The 24,483-nt window shown below is 42.8% G+C and overlaps 1 protein-coding gene and 2 long non-coding RNA genes across 33 annotated transcripts in view; 2 read left to right on the top strand and 1 right to left on the bottom strand.

Moving 5' to 3' along the window:
* MBNL1 (muscleblind like splicing regulator 1) overlaps positions 1-24,483 on the top strand; it is a 178,483-nt gene that overhangs the window by 2,709 nt on the left and 151,291 nt on the right. The window lies entirely within an intron of this gene.
* On the top strand, positions 478-2,572 carry LOC310678773. Its single transcript, XR_014511959.1, has 2 exons — positions 478-1,620; positions 2,215-2,572. It is a non-coding gene; the product is annotated as an uncharacterized lncRNA (long non-coding RNA).
* On the bottom strand, positions 10,777-18,770 carry LOC310678747. The gene is made up of 2 exons (XR_014511929.1): positions 11,958-18,770; positions 10,777-11,580 (listed from the first exon to the last, which is right to left on the bottom strand). It is a non-coding gene; the product is annotated as an uncharacterized lncRNA (long non-coding RNA).

Raw genomic sequence — 24,483 nt, 5'->3', positions numbered from 1 at the left:
TCAACTTGTGTGGTTATATATCCTTACTTTTCAAATGTTTACATGTTTTGAGGAATCGTTATCAGTGTTTTAGATAGAGCTTGACTGTTCAGTTAGCAATATGATTCGAAGTCTCCAAGATACCCCTATTTCCTCTGGTGCTTGGCTGCGTATTGCAATTTCTTTAAAGCAGTACATCGCCAGACAGGGCAAAGGACAGCTAGCTGTGAGTTCACAAGGATTTTCACAACAGCTGAAAACCTTTTGATGTGGACGAAAAGTCATGTGGTCAATCATCTGAACATGTCCTAAAGTCGGAAAGTGAAAACAGCCAGTATAATCGGTTAATTGTTGCAGTAGGGAAGATACGAATTCAGAGTTAGACGCGTGGGGGGGGGGGGGAGGGAATGGTGTTGCTTAAGGAATTTTCAGTGGCCTGTAAAGGAGACTGAGTAATCCTGTTGCAAAATCTTACAACTGCCCCACCATGACTAAAGAGAACTTCAGGGAGTCTTCAGCTGAGCTCATACACCTGGGCACCAGTGTCTGGAAATTACTTTGGGAAATAAAGTTACAACTGCTCACATAGGGTGTTTTGGAATCAACACAGTGTCTTTGCGAGCGGATCTGATTTTGGAGGCATTTTATTCCTTACGTTTATTTAGGCCTCGGTCCTATACCTTACTTACCCGGGAGTAAGTGCCATTGAACTCGGTGGGGCTTGCCTGTGAGTAGATGTTTTAATAGGAGTAATTTGTCTACTCCAACTACAATAAACACATACCAAGGCTGTAGTCCTAAGACTGCCTTTTCCGGGAATAAGCCCTATTGGTTTACTTTTGAGTAGACACCTATCCAGTTGTGCTGTGAGATTTCATAAATAGCGGAATAGTTAATGGTGCTGCAGAAATTGGTAGCGCTCCTTCACTTGCTAAGCATTTGTGGCGAAAGGACTGATCAGGCTACCTAAGTATCTGATAGAGACTTGCAGGCGTGCTGTTTCAAGGAAACGTGGCAAAATGTGTATGGAATGATCATAAAATTTTGATATAGGTCAAATGTGAGAGAATAAAAGTGGGGTGGAGGGAGAGGGGGAAAGTGATAAAAGGGCTGTGCGCGTTAATTATAGGTAGAAGATAAGCTGCGTCCTCTTCCTTTATTGTATCCGCATAAGAGGGTGCTTTTGTTGAAAAGCAGATTAAATTCTAGCCCTCTTCAAAAGCAGTGATAACAATTCAATATTGGCCTAATTTAGATATCTCGAGTGCTTTGTGGGCTTCTCTGATTCTTCCTTCCTTCCTTCTCCTCTACCACCCCTGGCTTCTCATTTGCTTTCCCTCTTTTTGGTTAGCGCTAAGGAGTTACAGTCTGCTGTATCATCTGACCCAGATTAACTATAGCAGGGGTGTGGAACCTGTGGCCTTCTGGATCTTGTGGGATGCCCCGCTCCCACCAGCCTCAAACAGCATGGCCAGCTGTTAGGGATGAAGGGAATCGAAGCCCAGCAACATCTGGAGGGCCCTCATCCCTGAACGGTGGCTCCTGGTCCTAGTTGACTTTCAAATCAGAATTTGAAATCCGGTTCCTGATCCTTGTTTTGAGGTGGTCATGGGGAACTACCTTGTGCAATGTTAACCATAGGTAAGGTAAAGGGACCCCTGACCATTAGGTCCAGTCATGGCCGACTCTGGGGTTGCAGCGCTCATCTCACTTTATTGGCCGAGGGAGCCAGCGTACAGCTTCTGGGTCATGTGGCCAGCATGACTGAGCCGCTTCTGGCGAACCAGAGCAGCACACGGAAACGCCGTTTAACCTCCCACCGGAGTGGTACCTATTTATCTACTTGCACTTTGACCTGCTTTCAAACAGCTAGGTTGGCAGGAGCAGGGACCGAGCAACGGGAGCTCACCCCGTCGCGGGGATTCGAACCGCCAACCTTCTGATCAGCAAGCCCTTGGCTCTGTGGTTTAACCCACAGCGCTACACGCGTAGCGTGATTCAAATGTTGTGGTAGCTAGGAAAGGAGGGATTCATGTAGGAAGAGGAAGAAGGGCAATGGTGGAGCCTTGAAGCCCACCTCCCCAAACCATGGTTGAGCGATCAGCTGATCTAGTGACTGAACTAGACCATTGTCTCAAGGCCCAATTCAGAAGGGGAGTTTAATGTAAGTTTTTTGGAAGAAATATGTGCATGTGGATGAGTGTCCTTATTTTTTTGTTCTTATGGTACCTCAAGATTTCGGAACACCTCATTGCAGCTCCGTGGCTAGAGTTTACAGAAGGCAGTCCTGTGTTTGAAGAAGCCGTCTACTTGACAGGCTGTCTGGTGCAAGCTCAGCTTAAAGGTGACAGAGGAGAACAAGAGTGGCATTGAAGTTAGCCATCAGGAGTCAGCAAGACAGATCAGGCACACAGGGTACCAGATCATAGCCTTTCTGGAGACATCTGAAGGCAGCCCTGTTTAGGGAAGCTTTTAATGTTTGACGGACTATTGTGTTTTAATATTTTGTTGGAAGCCGCCCAATGTGGCTGGGGAAACCCAGCCAGAAGGGTGGGGTAATAAAAATAAAAATAAAAATAATTATTATTATTTCCCACTGCTGTGTGGTGCATTGCATTTCAATTTAAATAATAGCAATTCTGAAAATTCACATCTATACCTATAAATCAGCACATGCAAATTTCATGTAACATTTGCCCTGTTTTTGTGCAGATCACACACACACACCACCTTGCAATGCACAAAAGATCCATGGCAGAAAAGAAATTTAAACTTGTGCCTCCCACATACAGATTCAGAGCTTACATCTCTGCACCACTCTCAAATTTCTGGGATAAAAGTATCCTTTTGCCTGTTGGTTCACGTTTACTGCATCTTCGAGAGGTCTCTGTTTGTCTAGTGGGAGGCCTTAAGATTTTTTTCGGCAGGTACCAGTGTGGGGGGAAATGTAGAAGACAATTGGAAAATCACAGTCACCTTCTTTCCTTGGCAACGCTAGAGAACGTATAAAACCAGGTTATCCTATAAATGTTCCAGGCACCCTAATTGGATTCCATTATTATTTAGAATTACTGTTTCTTCAGAGCACCTCTTTACGTTCCTTCTTGAGTGATTAAGGCCAGAGTACCGTGCAATGGAGTGTTTCTGCGCTAAATCATTTTGATAAGGTTGAGAAGATCCTTGAAAATCCATTTCTTAAACAGGGTGTCGGAAGAGGAGATCAGTCATTTATTGTGTAAACCTAAAAGGGGCATTTTGCTGGCCTTTTACTTCTCATGCTGCAGATCATTATGCAACGTGGAACATCACTGGCTTGAGTTCCTGAAGTGCTGGATAGATAGAGGCTCTGGGCCTCGTTTGTTGCGCAGGTTGTGCGAATTGTGTTTGCATGAGGGATGGAGTGATGCGATCCCTAAGTTTACAGGGCAATATATAAGTTCAATAAATTAATAATAATAATAATAATAATAATAATAATATATACAGATATCTGCCCAGTTCTATTGAGCAGTTTAGGATTATAGCAGTATAGGGCTCTGTATATTTGAAAAGTATTTCTTGGCTTCTATGAGGTACAGAGTTTAAGGCCAGGATCCTTAGAGCTATGTCAAAAACGTACAGAAGTTTGAACGTACCCACAGGAATTTTTTAATGCCACCTCCCTTTGAATAGCAGACTCCGCTGACCCCATAAGGCTATATCGCAAACAGGTTTTAAAAAGCATCTTTTTGCTTCAAAAGCCATTTCCCATGTGGTGGCTGTTTGAGGAGCTCAAGATGCTCACAGGCCCCTTTGGGTTGCAGAACTAGGTTGTGTAATCCTTCATATCTTAGCACTTTATAGCTGTGTTTGAAACATATATATATATATATATATATATATATATGCCAAATGGTATCTGAAACCTAGATTATGGTTGCCACAGTAGAATGTCTAGGTGCCTTTTGCGGTTGGAATTATTATTATTATTATTATTATTATTATTATTATTATTATTAATTTCATTTCTGTACCACTTCATATTTTAAAGAAAAAATCTCCACATGGTTTACAACACATTAAAACATCAAATAAAACAACCCAGAATAAAACAAATTCAACCTTCAAGGAAAATATTTCAGATCCTTCTCCAAGTGACATTTTGCTTTCTCCATATTTATTTACCTGCTTCATTTATATAGCTACTCCATAGGAGAGGTACTCTAGGAAGATGCTGTGGTGCAGTGGTTAGAGTGTCGGACTAGGACCTGGGAGATTGGGGTTCAAATCCCCACTCAGCCAGGAAGTTAACTGGGTGACCTTGGGCCAGTCACAGCCTCTTAACATAGTTGTCATTGGGATTAACTGAGGAGGGTGTGTGTGTGTGTGTGTGTGTGAACCATGTCCTCCTTAGAGGAAAGTTGGGAAATAAATGCCCGGCTTCGGCTGGGGAGGGTGGGATATAAATAAAAGTTATTATTATTATTAAATAAGCCCTTCTGCTTACCTGCTTAAGAAACTTGGAGGGGCCAGCCAGATGGAGATGTCAGTCGCCAACCTGGCATCCAGAGATCTCCGTGTGATCATAATTAGACTCGCGCCAGTAGCAAAACGCGCCTGGCTCCTGGCTAATTTCTAACACTGACTTCAAGGTGGCACACATGGTACTTCCTCCCCCACTATCCAAGCCCTGTGAAGTGGGTTGTTTGAAATACTTTTCTTCCCACTCTTTGTCCCCAAGGAGATCAGCCCATCATGACCTAAAAACAGTAATAATAATAATAGAAAAATGAGGAAGCATTGAGTGACAACCAAGGTTAGGTTGAGAGAGAGCGTGTACAATTGGCTCAAGGTCACCCAGTGAACTTCATGGCAGAGTAGCAATTTAAGCCCTAGTCTTGCACTCTAGTTTGGTCTTCCCCAGTCTCCTGGGGATGTCTCCTCCAGATGTTTTGGACTGAAACTCTTATCAGCCCCAGCCAGCATGGCTCATAGTCAAGGGTGATAGGAATTGATTTCCAGGAACATGGTGTGGGGAGGGACCTAGGTTGAGACACGCTGCTCTAGATTCTGCATGCATTTAGCTATATGGATTACGGATGTGTTGGTTCCCTGTTCTATTGCTTTTGAACATGGGTGGAGGGAGATAATATGTCGGTGGCGCTGTTTCTTCGTTTTATCATTTATTGTGTAATCCATCCTAAAAATATGCATACCGAGGGACACTTTGGTTTTTATAAAATAAAATAAAAATAAGGTTTGCCGATCAGGTTTGCAAATGCTTACACGAACGTCACAGCTACATTTTCACACTGTGAAACAGGCTTGTGCATTTGTTTAGACCGGGTGTGAAACCTTGGCTTTCAGAGAATCCCACCTGCTGCGTGCTGCAATCTGTTTTGCAGCTATCCTAGGTTTGAAGTATCATTTCTCATATCGTGCTATCCAGTGGGCTCTGTGACCCTTTATTTATTCATTGCACTTGCAGGTTGCCTCATCGCAAAGAAGTTTCCAGGGCATTCTTGCAACATAACATGTGGCAAAAAGAAAAGAAAAGTATGCTTTCAGCATGCTAGGTTTGTGAAGTTTCTCATGTGCTGAAACCCTTTGGGCAGTTCTTCCTTCCACAGTAATGTGGATGTCTCAACCCGCTTCCAAGGGTTAGACGTTAGACACTGTGTACAGGTGAAACTTGGAAAATTAGAATATCGTGGAAAAGTTCACTTATTTCACTAATTCAACTTAAAAGGTGAAGCTAATATATGAAACTAATATACTTAATGAAGCACAGTAGACCAACACCAGCTGATGACATGGCTCCCCAAATCTCTTTTCTGATGAGAGCAGCTTTTGCATCTCATTTGGAAACCAAGGACCCAGAGTCTGGAGGAAGAATGGGGAGGCACACAATGCTTGGAAGTCCAGTGTGAAGTTTCCACAGTCTGTGTTGATTTGGGGAGCCATGTCATCAGCTGGTGTTGGTCCACTGTGCTTCATTAAGTCCAGGGTCAACACAGCCATCTACAAGGAGATTTTGGAGCACTTCATGCTTCCTTCGGCAGACAAGCTTTATGGGGATGCTGACTTCATTTTCCAGCAGGACTTTGGCACCTGCCCACACTGCCAAAAGTACCAAAACCTGGTTCTGTGCCCATGAAATTACTGTGCTTGATTGGCCAGCAAACTCGCATGAGCTGAACCCCATAGACAATCTATGGGGCATTGCCAAGAGAAAGATGAAAGACATAAGACCGAGCAATGCAGAAGAGCTGAAGGCTGTTATTGAAGCTTCCTGGTCTTCCATAACACCTCAGCAGTGCCACAGGCTGATAGCATCCATGCCACGCCGCATTGAGGCAGTAATTGATACAAACGGGGCCCAAACCAAGTACTGAGTACATATGCATGTTTCTACTTCTCAGAGGTCCAATATTGCTCTATTTGCAGTCCTTGTTTTGCTCATTTCATTTAATATTCTAATTTTCTGAGATTGTTAATTTGGGGTTTTCATCAGCTGTACGCCATGATCATCACAATTAAAACAAATAAAGGCTTGACGTATCTCGCTTTGCATGTCATGACTCTATCTCATATATTAGTTTCACCTTTTAAGTTGAATTACTGAAATAAATGAACTTTTCCACGATACTCTAATTTTCCGAGTTTTACCTGTATATAGCCGAGCTAAGTGACATTGCCTCTGTGGTATGGATGTACTCCCGTCCTCTTCAGCAAGAAAGGGTTCATCAGCTCAGTTGGTAGAGCATGAGACTCTTCATCTCAGGGTCGTGGGTTCAAGACCCACGTTGGGCAAAAGATCAGGGCAAAAGATTATTGCATTGCAAGGGGTGGGATTAGATTAACCTTGTGGTCTGTTCCAACTCTACAGTTCTGTGATTCTATGGCACAGTGTTAATTGGGCTTTTAGCGATGTGGGTCGATCTTCTTTTGATATGGCACAATTATTAGATTTTTAAAGAAATGAAATACTGCACAAGACCAGTTTCATACACAAACACATTCAAACACACACTTGTTCTTATCCAGCCTCTACCAGCAGGTCCCAGGGAGGGTTGCAGCATTTTATAATGCAGTAATAAAAATAGTTAAAGCAAATTACAGTCGCAAGAATCATGCTATTATATAAAATATTAGTCACCTATAATCCAAAAATAACATAATAGCGTATCTGCAATGAGAAGGATGTCCCATTGAGTTCATTGAGACTTAACTCCCATGTAAATGCCTATTACGACTGCAGCCTTAGGTAGCATTCCTACAGCAAGGATCCCTGTTGGGATGAGTGGCTTAGGATCCAGTGGATCTCCCGGCGCAGCTGAGCTACATTGGCTTAACTCCTGCACCTTCAGCTCAGCCGGACACAGAATCAAAAAATGCCAGCCTATCTCTTCCCTCCCAGCTGAGCTTGGTGGATGTTGAGTGTAACTTTATGCTGGCTTAATTTGCACTGGCTTGCTCTAAGGCGGCTTCTTGTGTATAAGATTTCTCCCTCAATGACGGAGCGCCTTTTGATTTTTTTGCAAATTGGCTTTGGACAGTTTTGTTATTGATGATGTTTGTGGATGGGCATGGGAGAAGCAGCTCATAGCCTATGCACAGGAATGTGATCTGGTGGCCTGAGAAACTCAAAAGCAATGGCATCCCCTTATTTCTGGAACTGATTGTTTACTTCTGGTTATGGCCTGAATAATTGGACTGGGAGGGGATGGGAAAGCCCCATTAGGGGTGTGGAAATATTGCAGGACTGTCCAAATTACTAGGACCTGTGTTGTTTTGCTTTTCAGTACGTGGACAGTTTGTGAAGCAGCATTAACTAATAACAGCCTTACTGTGGCTACTATTTTGGGTTTCTGGGAGCAGACTTGATTTATGGATTGAAACTCAGTTTATATGGATTGAAATATGAGCTGCTCAGAAGGGATGCATTATTGCACAGAGCAGACTGTGGCTAAAAGGAGACTTACAAAGAAAAGCTGCATTGCTTTCTTCTCTGGTATATGGCATTAGCCGCCATTACATCGGCTGCCTGTGTAAATATACCTCTGGATTTCTGTTTTTTATATGCTCAGATGTAAAAGCTTCTGTTGTGAAATTTAATGGAGAGGTAGCAGGAAAATGTAGCAAATAACCCCTGTGATTAGGTAGACAGGCCTTAACGCCTCCTGACGACTAGAATAGCTAGTTCATTTCTCCACCACCATCATTCTCCTGAGGAGAAATAGAAGGTGAAAAAATGGAATAAAAATACATTTTAGGTTAAAAGTTGTTGCCACCATAAGTATTTGTTCTCCAGAGCTTATCTTACATGTACTTTTTTCTTGTGTGTCAAAATCAAAAGCTTGTGGTATTTACATTAAATTAAAAGCTATGTTTTCCAAAGATCATTATTACATGGGAGTCAGGTTTTGCTCTGCAAAATATCTTTGGTGATTTGTGCTGCTGGACGTTGTCCCTTAAAACTGTGTCACATCATTTGCATACAATTGGTTCAGCTGGTGCAGTCTAACTCGAATGATTCCTCATTTCCTTTAATCAGTTCTGCCCTGAAACTGAGATGCAGGAGATGACTTGCATATTCTCACCTTTACCCACTGAGTTAGAAACCTTATTTTTGTAACAATTAAATAATTTGGCAAACTCGGGCGGTTTCTTTGTGAGAGCCGCAATGAACTGGAATCTGTCTGTTCTTTTATTGCCATTAAGGACATTGGGACTTCGTTCCGCTAGCAACCTGGAATGATATTTCTCCTTCATGTCCTGTGGAAGAGCAGAAACCAAGCAAATATCCTGTTCACTCTTCGGTTGTGTTTGGAAGTAGCAACAACCATGGTTTAATGTTCAGTGGTCCAAATCTTGGACTTCTGTACTCCTCCCTCCTTAATAAATGTTGTTGTTGTTTAGTCGTTTAGTCGTGTCCGATTCTTCGTGACCCCATGGACCAAAGCACGCCAGGCACATCTGTCTTCCACTGCCTCCCGCAGTTTGGTCAGACTCATGTTTGTAGCTTCGAGAACGCTGTCCAACCATCTCATCCTCTGTCGTCCCCTTCTTCTTGTGCCGTCAATCTTTCCCAACATCACGGTCTTTTCCAGGGAGTCTTCTCTTCTCATGAGGTGGCCAAAGTATTGGAGCCTCAGCTTCAGGATCTGTCCTTCCAGTGAGCACTCAGGGTTGATTTCCTTAAGAATGGGTAGGTTTGATCTTCTTGCAGTCCATGGGACTCTCAAGAGTCTCCTTCAGCACCATAATCTGAAAGCATCAATTCTTCCTCGATCAGCCTTCTTTATGGTCCAGCTCTCACTTCCATACATCACTACTGGGAAAACCATGGCTTTAACTATACGGACCTTTGTTGGTAAGGTGATGTCTCTGCTTTTTAATAAGGCTTAATAAATAAAAATCCATGCTATATCAGCAACAGTCACGTGGACAGAGAAATCAGTCCATTGAGGTCTCAAGTATTTAAAAATCATGCCCACCTCATTTGTGTGATTCTACTGCCACACTCACATGCACATGTCTAATATTGTGGCCACGAAGTTTATAACCATCCAGAGTCAATAATGCCACAGTGCCTGGCTGCATGTCCTCTCCTGGCACATGACAGACTATTTCATAATCACAGGGGTTGTATTTGTCCCCTACTCCGGTGCAGCCATGGAGAAATCTGGGGCTTCTCCTTCCATTTTCGATGAACCCAATGTGTCACTTGAACCCTCAATCAGGTTTAACTATGGTTAGTTGAAACAAACCAGCTTCGTAAACGATGGCTTGACGTTTTCATGCTTCAAGAAACCGCAGTTAAAGATTATCCACAAGTTTGTGTGGGTTTGGGCAACACAGCAAGCTGCAGTTAAGACAAAATGGAAGTGAATTCGAATGCCTCCTAGAAGCTGTTCTGGAGGAAGAGGAGGAGACGGGAGACTGCACATGGCTGAGGCTCCCTGTAGCGCCCTCTCATTACATCTGAATGAGGCCATTACTTTTCAGGGGGGAGTATCACACCATTTCTTTTATGTTCCTCTGTGTGTGTATGTATAAACATGGTTTGCTCATCAGCATATCAATTGCTTGCTTCTCGTTCATATATGTGTAGATGTTACAGTGAGTGCTCAAAAATGGATGAATGTTGTTGTTCACACATGAATGCAGGCAATCCCAGACAAATTTTGCAAATGTCTGACATTTCAGAAACATGCTGGTAGATGCTGGCAGGCACCTAGATGCTGATTGTCAGCATTTGCTTTTCATGTCCCAAAAGTGAGACAATAGTTTCTCTCCAGGCACAGCATAATTCATCTGGGGGCGAGTCTTAATATTTGCACATAAATCCAATATTCGTCAAATTTTGGACACTCACTGTAAGATACATTATTCATTCAGAACCTACTTGGTTATGCTAGAGATAAATTGGTAATCGACAAATTCAAGACCTTTTTTGATTTTTTTAAAAACTAAGGACCAGTTTACATTTTGCAAGAAGGCTGGACTCAATGTGGTCTCAAAGCAGCCTGAGAACTGATAGCTTTGTACTTTCTCAATGGCATTTGTAGTCGTATGTTCATCATCTACCGTGAACAATGGAATCTGCCACTATATCAGTACACAAACAGCAGTTCTCCATAGTAACCTGACCCTCTTGGGTAAAATATCACGGAGCCCTTTGAGAACATGCAAATTGTCCCCAAACCATGGTTTGTAATTTGTGGATTACGGTTTGTGGGTTATGTTGTAGTCTCTGAAGACATTTACTGTCTATGTTATAGACATTTGCCACAATCTATTTATCTAGGCAAATTTCTTAATATTTTCATTTCTTTTTGTTTCTTGTATTTTTTAAAATATTTTGACTGACAGTGTATATATATCGCTTGCCTCAAAAAAGAGTCGTTTCAGGTTTTAGAATATAACCATTCATTAATTTAGCGTCAGGTTAATTAAAGCAACCTATCTGTAGACTGCACTACTTTTAAAAAACAAGTGTGCTCTTTTATCTTACTGCAACACATTTTCTGTACTGCGTATAAAGACACTTTGTTTCTAGAATTTCAGACTTCCATGTGCCAGAAGTTAAATAGAGTCTTAAGTTTTGTTTGCTTAGCTCACTGAGAATAACAAAGTAATAAGTCACATGCCTTAGATCTGCCATAGATTTGACAAAGTAATATCAACATTTGGACGGTGTCCCTGTCGTTTTCCTGAAAGATAAATAAAATATTATTAAAAATGTTGCCTAAGTGCCCTTGTTAATCCTGTGCTGAGTTGACCTCAAAAGAGTTTTGATGGGAGTGTAGCACATTGCTGAGCCTAAGTCTGTATGCACTTCTGCTGGCAGTGATGGTCAACAGGTTTTTGTCTCTTGTAAATGCAACTCCCAACTCATCAACACATTTGCCTAGAGAAATGGGTGTGGAACTTGCATCCCTCCAGATGTGGTTGGAGTCCCAGTGCCAATCAACCTCAGTCAGCATGCCCAATGGGTAGAGATGATGACAGCTGCAGTCCCACCAACATCTGGAGAACCACAGACTCACCACTCCCTGGCTAATCCCCATGTGATTTCAGGGGAAAGGCCTTTGTGATTTCACTGATTAACCTGTGCTTAATTTTCCTTTGTTGGGACGCGGGTGGCGCTGTGGGTTAAAGCCTCAGTGCCTAGGGCTTGCCGATCGAAAGGTCGGCGGTTCGAATCCCTGCGGCGGGGTGCGCTCCCGCTGTTCGGTCCCAGCGCCTGCCAACCTACCAGTTCGAAAGCACCCCCGGGTGCAAGTAGATAAATAGGGACCGCTTACTAGCGGGAAGGTAAACAGTGTTTCCGTGTGCGGCTCTGGCTCGCCAGAGCAGCGATGTCACGCTGGCCACGTGACCCGGAAGCGTCTTCGGACAGCGCTGGCCCCCGGCCTCTTGAGTGAGATGGGCGCACAACCCTAGAATCTGTCAAGACTGGCCCGTATGGGCAGGGGTACCTTTACCTTTACCTTTAATTTTCCTTTAGAAAATTACAGTTGTTTCATGTTCTGCTAAATATGGAAGAACAGAACCAGATGTAAGCCTGAGCTCCTCAGAGAGGTCCTGGTGTTCCTCATTCATTGCTGATATTTAGATACTAACACTGATTGTCATGGGAGTTGTTCTTATTTTACAGTGTTCAATACGGATTGTGTTCGGCATAATTTGTTGCATTCCTTCTGTCTTCCTCCTTATCTAGAGCTAGGACTTTCTTGCACTTACCAATTTAGTTGCTGTTTCTTTTTCTTTCTTCCTTTTCTGAGGGAGGTGGGGATTTTTGGCATGCTGGCACACGGTGCTGTCATTCTTCAGCTAGTATTCCGGAACAGTGTACCAGAAAAAGGCCTTTTCTTCTCCTGCAAAAGATCCGCCTTTTGTGAAAGATCCATAATGGATCCTCAGCCTTTTCATATGTGGAGGGGATTGGGTGGGTGAGCATAGTTTGGGAAACATTTGTTTTCTGCCACTTACCTTTGAATGTTGTGAGCCTCCCAGTTTATGAGCTCGGTTTAGAGGAGAATTATGCCAGATGGAGAGGATGGTACTGAGGCAAAGTACTGCTAATGACAGCAATAATTAGCTGCAGGAAAAAAAAATTCATCGCAATAACCATGTTATCCATAGTCCTTGCAGATATGTAGTTCCTCTTCTAATCTATACTCCCACAAGATTAGAATTCTGGACTATTATGCGTCAATTTCATACATACATGTTCATAACTCTCTCTTTTTGTTATAATTTTTATTAAATTTCTGTTTTACATTTTATAATATTCACTTAAAATATCAATGACTTCCCTTCCTCTTTTTCCATGGTTCATTTTGCACAACATAAATCCCTGCATATTTTATTCAGTATTCTATTATAACACCCACCAAAACTTATTTACACTGTTGAATTTATCTTAATGCCGCCCATGTTTTCCGATATACACAATTTCCCTCCATATAATCAATAAATATTTTCCAATCTTCCTTAAACGTATGTATTTCATGTTCTCTTATTCTATATCTTAGGTCTGCAAGCTGCACATTTTCCATCAGTTTAAGTTGCCATTCTTCTTTGGTTGGGGCCTCGTTCGTTTTCCATTTTTGGCTAATGAAACACGGGCTGCAGTAGTGGCATACATAAATAGCCTTTTTTGACACCTAGAAATTTCCAACTGTGTTAATCCCCAACAAAAAGGACTCTTTTTTTTTTTAAAGTATTTTAAAACACTTTTTTCAGCTCATTATAAATTATTTCCCAATACTCTCTTAGCCTTCTGCAGGTCCACCACATATGAATGAACATACCTTCAGTCTCATTACATCTCCAACACTTGCCTGATTCAGACTTACCAATCTTAGCAAGTCTCAGTGGAGTTAGATACCATTTTCAGGTAGTTCTCCTTCAAGGAATAACATGTTGTAAATTTCAGATCACTCTTTCAAAGTTTTCCTCAAAGATGAAAATCTATATCGTGTCCTATATCTATTGCCCGGTGTGTCAACATGTTCATAACTGGAGGAACCCAAGGATGTGTATGGAGCATGACAGCAACCACAGAACCTCTCTCAATTTGGGCACAACCTGCCATTAGTGTTGAAAAGAAAACCCTGCACTCTCTCATAACAGCGACATGCGACCAAAGGTGCAGACAGTCAGCTTCAAATTCACTCCTAACTACGTCAAACCGCAACTATTCCACTATTAAAAGTGGAAAAGCAATGTTTCCTGCTGAATCTCCATTGGAAGAAAGTTCAGCAGGATGCCGCAAACTTTGGATATCACACAATGTGGTGTAATTGCACTACCCTAGATTAGAAATTGCTTAAAACTAGGTACTTTTCAAGGGGTTGTCTTTTATTTTTCTTAAGGAGAGAGAGAAAAAAAGAAAAGAATCAAATGACATTTGGTTTTGTTTTTAAACACTTAATGCACAGTCACTCAAGCAATAGATGGAAGCAGTTAAGACAATTAAAAAATTCCAGGTTTGACTTTATACAGAGGGAGAACTTGGTAGAACCCATTGTTATCTTCATTCAATAAATCTTGGCGAGGAGGAAAATAATATTGTAAGGGCATGATAACATAGGACAGAAAGGGGGAGAGTTATTCCTTTTTTTGTTTACCTTGGCCTTGAGCTGCACTGACTTGACAAGTTAATGTTTGCATAATCAATGCATCCCATAATTTTTATATCCACTTGTTCTGCAAGGACAGGACGGACTCTTCCCACTCACACCTACTGGGAACGTCAGTAGTGCAGCCGGTAGCAATCTGAAAAAAATAATATTCTGCGTGCATACGGAAGATTGTCTGAACTGTTTAATTCAGCAAATTGCTTTCTAGATGATCCTTCGGGATACGTCATGTAAAGATGAGGTCCACTTACGTTATTGTCACATGCTGACAATATAACATTTTGCTTTCCTCTGTATCCTATCGTCTAGAAGTTGGATTTAATTACCAGTTGGAACGTCTGTCTGATGCAATGCCAGTAGTGATGTTAATGGAGATTATTTAATTATATAATAAAGGGAGGGGTTGCCTGAAGTGCGAAAATGCAGAAGGCCAAGGTTGAGTGCCAAGTGCTTATGGAAGGCATGCAGGGAGGAAATATTTGGGTAGGGAAAGTTTGTACAATGCTAGCTTGGAAGAGCGGCTCACGTGGTTTCATTGCTTCACGATAGGTTCCAGCGTTATGTTTGCACATGTCGCTGAAGAGAAGTCATCATTTCCTTTTTAGCCTGTGGAGAAGTGTCACTGCCAGGCTTGTAAACAGCTAGTGATCTGAGTCCCTATGAGTTCATAAGAAGAGCTTGCTGAATCAGACCAGAGGGCTCATCTGGTCTAGCATCCTGGTGGTCAACCAGATGCCCGTGGGAAGCAGGTCTTGAGCACAGCAGCACCCTCTCATCCTGTGGTTTCTAGAAACTGGCATTCAGATGGATACCACCTCCGACAGTGAAGGGAGAACACAGCCATCAAGGCTATGCTCCTCTCCTCCATGAATTTGCCCGATCCTATTTTAAAGCCGGGACACGGGTGGTGCTGTGAGTTAAACCACAGAGCCTAGGGCTTGCTGATCAGAAGGTCGGTGGTTTGAATCCCCGCGATGGGGTGAGCTCCCGTTGCTCGGTCCCTGCTCCTGCCAACCTAGCAGTTCGAAAGCACATCAAAGTGCAAGTAGATAAATAGGTACTGCTCTGGTGGGAAGGTAAACGGCGTTTCCGTGCACTGCTCTGGTTCGCCAGAAGCTGCTTAGTCATGCTGGCCACATGACCTGGAAGCTGTATGCCAGCTCCCTCGGCCAATAAAGCGAGATGAGCGCCGCAACCCCAGAGTTGGTTTAACCCACAGCGCCACCCGCGTCCCTAAAGGGGTGTACAAGTGCTTTAAACGTTTGATGTGGAGGTGAGCAATGTGTGCTGATGATGCAAAGATTTATCTTGTCGTGCTGGAGCAGCTCAAGCCCCAAGCAGATCAGGGGGATTCATCAGGCAGCTCAGGTAGGTGATGTCCCTGCAGAACCTAGAGACATTTTACTCTGCAGTGGGCACATCACATCAAGTAACATCACAGATGCTTGTGGGAATCAGTCGTAGCTCTGGTAGGGTTGGGCATGGTCTCACAATTGCTTTGCAAAATAGAAGCGGGCAAGGAGAACATTCAACAAAGTATTCCTATTCAGGGTTGTTTGACCAAGAAGAGGAAAAACTGCAGTACCTTGGTTTCTGCACACTCCTTTGGAGCTTGGCCCTTAGGCTTAAAAATAAACCCATTTTGCGTTAGGTGTGGAAGGGAAGCCTTGCTTTCATAAGGGAAATAATTTACGTAGGAACTGCAGCACTTGATTTTCTATTAAATGTGAACACTTTTGTGAAGATAGAAGAACATGCTAAGAGCATTGGATAACTCAGCTATAAATAGCTTCTCCTTTTAGTATAACAATAGATATGCCTTTGCTGCGTAAAGTGAGGAGGCAAGTGACGCCTACAAGCTCAGATCTGGAAGACAATCTAGTTCTTTCTCTTAATAAAACTGCTGCAGGAGAAGGAAAAGTTATTTGAATTAATTGCATCTGGGTGCTTCATAGTTTGTGTATTGTTTTCCAGGGGAGATGCTGCAGAATATCAAAAGCCAGGTGACTCAGGCAGACTTTCTGGAAAAAAAATAATGCTATTTTTGAAGCAACCGTACCTGGGTTTTGCTGTAAAAAGTCTACTCTTCTTGTTTAATATTATTTAACTAAATAACCCTTACAACAACCCTGTAGAGAAAGCCATCATTGTTATCCAGTAGGTACAAGAGTGATGAGGTACAGCTGAGTGTCTTCGAGCCTCAGTTATTAGACTATAAGGTGCACTGGCTACTGTGGCTTTTTGGCCTGGTTCACATGTAACTAGAAACCACAGTTTCCCACTGTGTGAAAGAGCGGCAGCAAATCTTGGGCTCACATTCCTCTCTCCTCCTCTCTTGTGGTATCCCATTGCATGTGAACTTGGATAACTGTGGTTGGTTTATGCCATGGTTAGAGAGAACAAGCCAGGGTCTGGAACTATGGTTTATTCGTAGTGTTATTTCATTAACTGGAGTTTAAATCAGCTCTCCCCAACTGGGTGCCCCCCATATGTTTTTGGATTAAAACTCCCAGCTGCCTCGGTCAGCATAGGCCAGTGGTGGCCAAACTTGACCCTCCATCTCTTTGGGGACTACAATTCCCATCATCCCTGACCATTGGTCGTGTTAGCTAGGGATTATGGGAGTTGTAGTCCAAAAACAGCTGGAGGGGCAAGTTTGGCCACCACTGGCATAGGCAGTGGTCAGGGCTAATGCAGCTGTAGTCCAGAACATATGGAGGGGGAAGGCTCATTAAAACCAACCAACCGACCACAGTTTCTTGGGGTTGGGGTTCACAGGGAACTGTGGTTTGTTTCTGATCTCCAATGGTAGACTGGGGAAGGGAGAATCCAAGCTTTATTGCAGCACATGAAACCAAATTCTGCTTATATCTGAACTAGTCAGACGCTGCTCACTAATGCTCTCTAACAGTGTTGTGGCATGACTGAGACGCTGACTAGTTCATGCTTGTCTACATAGTGCTTTCTTGTTCCTGGATCAAAAAATTACCAAATTGTCCTCCTGCTGCTAGTGAACTCCGAGCGTTATAGAACTGCAGGAGGGGAAATATTCCACATCAAGCTCTGGAAAGTCATCTCCCAGCTACACATCATTAAGTGCAGGATTAACCTCACATAAGTGGTCCCAGGACAGCAGATCTCTGAAATGTACCTTTCCTCACATATGCGATTTGTGCTATTAACTTATTGTGAATGTGCAATTGGGTTTTCTGAAAGCAGCGTTTAGATAAATTGCCATTGCTGTGTTCTACATTGCATAATGGTAAATCGCTTAAGTTATACGTCTGCAAATGTTGCCTTTGTAATATATATAAGAAATACGTGCCACCTTTACCCACGTCTGATTCAGGTCCTTGGGGCCTTTTGTTAATTTACATTTAGGTTTTAAAGCAATTTTATACTTGACTCATCTTTCCATGGCCCTTTTCTTCCGTATGGGTTGTTAAATATTTATTATTTCAGCCAATAAAGCTATAACACCACCCAGCAGGTATTACACGAGGGGGGAGTGGAATCCTATGTGTTAGAGCGACTCATATGTGCTTTCAGAAGGAAGAGTTATACATTTTCCATAAAGCTTTAAGGATCAGCTTCCTTGCCTGCTACTTTAATCCGGTTCCAGTAGAAATCAGCATATTCCAACAAACTTTGGCCTGGCTTTGTGTGAATAACTGTGTCATTAAACCTTCTATCATCAAAAGCTTCCTATCATCATAGTCTCATCGTAAGCCTTTCACAAATAAAGATTACAGCCTCCCCGAGTATATCTTCGTGGGTTTTGTTGGGTGTATAAATGGCTAATAAGCCTGATCCTTGTCCAAAATGTCCTCCTACAAATTGGGTGCATGATAGCGGAATTACAGGATAAGTCAGGTCATCCTCTACAAAAATTCCATTGCAAGCCCTTGCAGATTTCATCTTATCCTTAGCTCCACACATCTCAGCTTCATCCTAGACAGTTTGCTTTCCTCATGTTTGCTCATTTGTCTGCTGTACCCAGATCTGAAAAAAGGGAAACCTTCCTGATGATCTAATGTACAGGCAGATGGATTGTTCTGTTCCCTGACTCCCCATATAAAGGTAAAGGTAAAGGAACCCCTGACCATTAGGTCCAGTCGTGACCGACTCTGGGGTTGCACGCTCATCTTGCTCTGTAGGCCGAGGGAGCCGGCGTTTGTCCGCAGACAGCTTTTGGGTCATGTGGCCAGCATGACTAAGCTGCTTCTGGCGAACCAGAGCAGCACACAGAAGCACCGTTTACCTTCCTGCCGGAGTGGTACTTATTTATCTACTTGCACTTTGACATGCTTTCGAACTGCTAGGTTGGCAGGAGCTGGGACCGAGCAACGGGAGCTCACCCCATCGCGGGGATTCGAACCGCCGACCTTCCGATTGGCAAGTCCTAGGCCCTGTGGTTTAACCCACAGCACCACCCACATCCTTGTCTCCCCATATAGTCCCCAGTATATCCCCAAAAGCCTTTCCAGAGGGTTGGGATGGGGCTACCGAACATCATGGACTGTGTCATCCAGAACTACAGTGGGACCAAGGGATGGACTTTGTACTCCATCGGTGCAACATTTTTCCACTGTTTTTTCCAGTCGTTCTCCCATCCCACTGCAGGCCTGAATGACATAGTTCAGGATATTTGGTAGGGAGCACAAAGCCGCTAGGGAGGTTTTTTTTGGGGGGGGGGAGGGTAGGGGCGATTTTCAGGCAACTGCAAGATAGAGGAGGGGACAGGAAAGATCAGTTGTGCAAGCTGCTTTCTGTTCATGCAACATTGGATGCAGTGCTATAAGAACAACGTACAATGGAACCTTGGTTGTCGAACATAATCTGTTCCGGAAGACGGTTTGACTTCCGAAATGTTCAGCTACCGAGGCACAATGGGCAGTCGGCAGTTTCAATAGAGAAAAGCGCCTTGGAAGCCGTTCGACTTCCAAGGCATGTTCGAAAGCGGGAGCATTCACTTCTGGGTTTTCGGTGTCCGGGTTCCAAATCGTTCGGCTTCCGAGACGCTTGAAAACCGAGGTATTACATTTCTTTGGGAGATTGTGCAATTTCCTGGCAAGGGCCAGGAGTATTTTATCTGTGACTGGCCATAATATGTCAGGGATTAGGATTAGAAGGTGGTTCCCTCCCAGGGTTATATCCAATTATGTGATACTCAGAGTAGATTCATTGAAATTAGTGGTCATGATTAACTTAAGTCCATTTATTTCAGTAGGGGTAAGTATTACTTAGTTGTATAGAACCCTAACTCTAATACTCTAACCCAATACTCCTAAGAGAGTATTGTTGCTGCTCATTAATTGGGCAGATGGTTTTTAGTAAACAGTTTACAGTGGTGCCACAGGTTACATATGCTTCAGGTTACAGATGCTTCAGGTTACAGACTCCGCTAACCCAGAAATAGTACCTCGGGTTAAGAGCTTCAGGATGAGAACAGAAATCTTGTGGCGGCAGCGGGAGGCCCCATTAGTGGTAGTGCTTCAGGTTAAGAACAGTTTCAGGTTAAGAACGGACCTCCGGAACGAATTAAGTACTTAACCCGAGGTTAATTCTTTTGGCATTGCTTTATTGGGGGGGGGGGCTGTCTTCAAAGTTGGGGTAGAAATCCCTTAAATAATAAACAACAAACATTTATTATTTTGAGCAATGTGATGAAATTTAAAAGCAAGTTCATCAGACCTGACTTGTATACAACATTTCTGCAAAATGTTGAGTTTTTCAGCTGCATGTATCGTAATGCAGATGCAAGAACGGTGCCGTGTAATTCTTGATGCATGACTCTGAATTGTAGTAAACTTGAATCGCTTACTCCCACATCCATCACAGTAGAGGCCGGGAACTTCTCTTGGCATTCCCAGGGACTTGTGTACAGCCACTGTGGTTTTCCCTCTGCTTTTTCACTTTGAACAATATCTGCTCCCATGGCATATCATAAAGCTGCTTTTGAAACTACCCCTGAGTTTCAAAACGATTTGCAAAACACAAAGTGCTTGTGACACCAAGGACCTTGCGTTTGAGGGACGCACGTCTAAATTTGAATTGGGGCTGAGGTGCTAGTTTTAATTCTTTGGATCCTGACTGCAATATGCAACTCTCCACTAAGTCACTCATAGTTCCACTGTGAAGTAAGCACCAGAAGTTAGCACATCCTCCTTACTAAGTGTGCACTGCGGGAACAAAAATTCTGAAACTCAGTATCATGAAAACATCGACTTGCACAAGTTTCCATTGCAGATAATGGGTAGTTAAATTAGTATGCATTGAAAAAGCCTCCAAGACTGTTATTCCTGGTTAGTGTTTCCATAGTAATGATATTATGGCTGCTGAGACATGTTTGCAGTTTCCCCAAACTTATTATAATTACATCGAGTGACAATAACAGATTGGAAAGGGTGCGATGTTATTTTTAACAATTAATTTGGACCACCATTGGAAACAAGCTTCTCAAAACACTTAAATACTCCAAGGAAGAGTATCTGAGCACTTGGATTCACCCAAGTATGAGAAGTGACCAGAATAGTTTAATCACTTGTAAGTGTTGGATTATTTCTGGCTGCATGTGCAGAATATCACTGATCCAAAATAATTCATTGGGCACCTAAAATCTTCAGGTTACCCAGAAATCTGTTGCTAGGTGTCTGTTTGAATTCCCATCAATGACTCAAATGGTAAAGCATTCTCTTCTACCCGGACTGTGCCAATTCAGGATGCAGTGGAGTGGGATATTTTGCATGGGAGAGGTCTGATCTGCATAGGCAGGAAAATGAGCTCAGGGTAGCTATCATGCTTTCTAGATGGTGTAGACTACAACTCCCATCATCTCTGACTATTGCGCAGGGCTGATGGGCGTTTTAGTCCAAAATGTCGGGAGGGGCCAGAATAGGCTAGAATGAAGGTGACTCAGAAACTACATCTAACCCAGAATGCGGCAGCTAGACTGGTAACTGGGAGTGGCTGCTGGGACCATATTATACCAGTCCTAAAGGATCTTCACTGGACCCCAGTACATTTCTGAGCTCAGCCTCAGCCCAGTACAGTGGTACCTCGAGTTACAAATGCCTCAGGTTACAAACTCTTTAGGTTATAAACTTTGCTAACCTGGAAGAGTTACCTTGAGTTGAGAACTTTGCCCCAGGATGAGAACGGAAATCGTGTGCCGGTGACACAATGGCAGCAAGAGGCCCCATTAGCGAAAGCACGGCTCTAGTAAAGAACAGTTTCAGGTTAAGAACAGACCTCCAGAACGAATTAAGTTCATAACTAGAGGTACCACTGTATACCTGAAGGAGCGTCTCCACCCCCATCGTTCAGCCCGGACACTCAGGTCCAGCGCTGAGGGTCTTCTGCTGGTTCCCTCACTGCGAGAAGTGAAGCTTCAGGGAACCAGGCAGAGGGCCTTCTCGGTAGTGGCGCCCTCCTTGTGGAACGCCCTCCCTTCAGATTTCAAGGAGATAAAGAACTACCTAACTTTTAGAAGACATCTGAAGGCAGCCCTATATTGGGAGGTTCTTAATGCTTGATGTTTTTATTAAGTTATTAGATATGCTGTAAGGTGTCCAGAGTGGCTGGGGAAACCCAGCCAGATGGGTGGGGTATCATCATCATCATCATATAGAATGCCATTTTTGCATAATCTCCCATTATTACTATTTTTTATTTTTTAAAAAACCCTTCAGATAGCCAACACTAGAACACTAGGAAGAGCTGTTCTCATCTGTCCTGGTGCCTGTCGTGCTAGTGTTCTAATTACAGGGAATTTGTGATGTAGGGGAGACCTAAAACTTGATTCCCACCTGAAACCTGGTGCTACCTTTAAAGCCTATCCATTCATTCCCACCTCATTCTGCTCCATGTGTAGACCAGATCTGAATGTGGAAAAGCCTCAAGCTCCGTCGAGATTATAGCATGTCAAAGAGAAGGCTAAGCTGAGCCCTGTGCCTTGACTTGGCAGTTTGCTACATGCAGTCTGCCTATCTTGGCGGATTTACAAAATGACAAGTCTTTCATCCACCCAGCACTCTGTGCTGACATTTTTCAGAGTGTTTCATTTTCTGGTCAGGGATGAGGAAGGAAAAATTACACCTCCCTCTAAGTGCAAATGGGGGGGGGGGAATCCCTGTTCTAGGACTTTCGAGATATATAAATCAGACTAGCTGTTAGTCCCAGCCCTGCAATGGGTTAATGCCAGTTCATTATTTAAAAGTATATTATGTAGCTTTGGGGCAAATCCCAACACTTATTTAAAACTAAAACAAACTATACCGCATTATAACAGATCTACAGCTTATTTATTTACTTAGTTATTTAAACAAAGCATATTCCGCCTTTCAATTAAAGTCCAAAGTCAAAGATGGGTTAACCTTAGTCACTGGATTGCTTAGGAGGTACATAATAATTAATGATAATAATTATTTATTATTGCCCCAGCCACTCTGGGAGGCTCCCAACATAATATTAAAAACACAAAAAACGTCAAACATTAAAAACTTTTCTATACAAGGCTGCCTTCAGATGTCTTCTAAAAGTCAGATAGTTGTTTATTTCCTTGACATGTGATGGGAGGGTCACCACCGAGAAGGCACTGCGCCTGGTTCCATGCAACCTCGCTTCTTGCAGTGAGGGAACCGGCAGAAGACCCTCAGAGCTGGACCTCAGTGTCCGGGCTGGACCAGGGGGGTGGAGACACTCCTTATTAATTTAATGACTTATTAAATTGAGAAGTGTATAAGCCTTTTGCCCATGTGTTCTGTTCTTTCTGTCTTCTGTTCTAGTCTTGCCTGGGTTTACTAGATCTAATTCCATCGTTTGCCAGGGCTGGAGCAAACTAGGATCTTGAAGCTGGTTTAAGAGCTGGTCAGATGTGCTCTGATCCCGGTCACTGTGGATTTCTGGTTCAGGAGAAATGGGAGAGTGTTGGGGTTAACGCAGGAAGTCTTCAGTCATAGTGTCCCAAGTTGGGAGCAGAGAAGGGGCATTGTGAGAACAAATTGCAAAGGCATGATGCTCACGCATGCATGTTGCCTTGGGTTCTATCATAGCAGGAAGGCAAGGATGTAAATGTAAGAGACTAGCGTATATCTAAACTGGGCCCCGTAGTGCCTCCTTAAATGGATTGCATTCCTATTGTTTTTGAGGCTAGGGCTCTGGCAATTTCCATAAGATGGGAGTTTCATAATATGCAGCAACTGACAAGATTGGGAGGTTCTTAATGCTCTCTTTGCCAATATGAGCAAGTTTAACAGAACACAGAGAAGTAGGATGTCTATAAGCTATGTTGGGCCCCACCAGTGTAAAGTTTTATAGGCAGGCAGCATTTGAATTATACGTAAAGCCAGCAATGGTTTTTAAGCTTTGTTTTGAAGGGATCATTGGGCAGTTATTGGGGCCTTAAGTTAGAAGAGCAGTAATGGCTTTTAATGCATCCTTGAGGATGAGTCAGCAAAATTTGTGTAAATATAATGCAGTGATACAGAATTAGGCAGCATGGCTTGTGAATGACATTTGACATTTATAAGTTATGCAAGTTTATTTTTGACGTTCCTTAATTTATTAAATTTATATCCCCACTTCCCCAATTGTTTTTAAGGTGGATAATGATAATAATACTAATGCAGTGGATAAAATATAAGTTTAAAGCTTCAATAAAATACAGAATAACACATGTAAAAAAGCAGGTGAGGCATAACTCAAATTTTTATAATCTGTACTTTCATAATGTATATCGAGTCTGTTTACATGAGAATGACTTAGTTGGAGATCAGTGCAATTTACTTGGTCTGCATTCAACCAAACGTATTACGGATTACTTAAGAGGTTTTTCTTCTAGGATTCAGGTGATTCAGATGCGTGGTTAGCCAAACAAAAGGTTTTGCCTGTGAAAGTGAGTAACAAATTTATTTCACTTCCTCAGTGCTTTTTCCATGACTGCTGTGTCTCATGAACAGCTCGGCCTAAAAGCTTGCTTAGTTTATGCAGCATTGTATAATACAAGAAAATACTGTGTTCAGTTGGTGAACGATTTTGGAATTACTCACTATATGTTGTGAGAATATCTCACTCCAAGCGTTCACATAGCTTCTATGGATTTTTTTCACATTGCAGATTAGGCCTGACTAATTTACAAACCCTGCTAATGAGCCCTTTGGGTTTTGAACATCTGTAGAACAAAACTTTAGTAAGAAAGTCCCAAGTGTATTCAAAACATTCTTAAAATATTTTTACTGTTTTTCGGAGTCATGTGCTGCCTGCTAAAGTTGCCCTGCCGAGATGCGAACCCTCTAGTCTGGTGAGTTTACTTCACTGAGCTCACTTTCAGTAATCCTGTTGTGTGGCACTACTTTACTGTACTAGATCA

Source organism: Podarcis tiliguerta (genome assembly GCF_965153285.1).
Source record: "Podarcis tiliguerta genome assembly, chromosome: 5".
In the NCBI taxonomy this organism is placed as follows: domain Eukaryota; kingdom Metazoa; phylum Chordata; class Lepidosauria; order Squamata; family Lacertidae; genus Podarcis; species Podarcis tiliguerta.
This window is presented reverse-complemented; position numbering and strand designations above follow the sequence as displayed.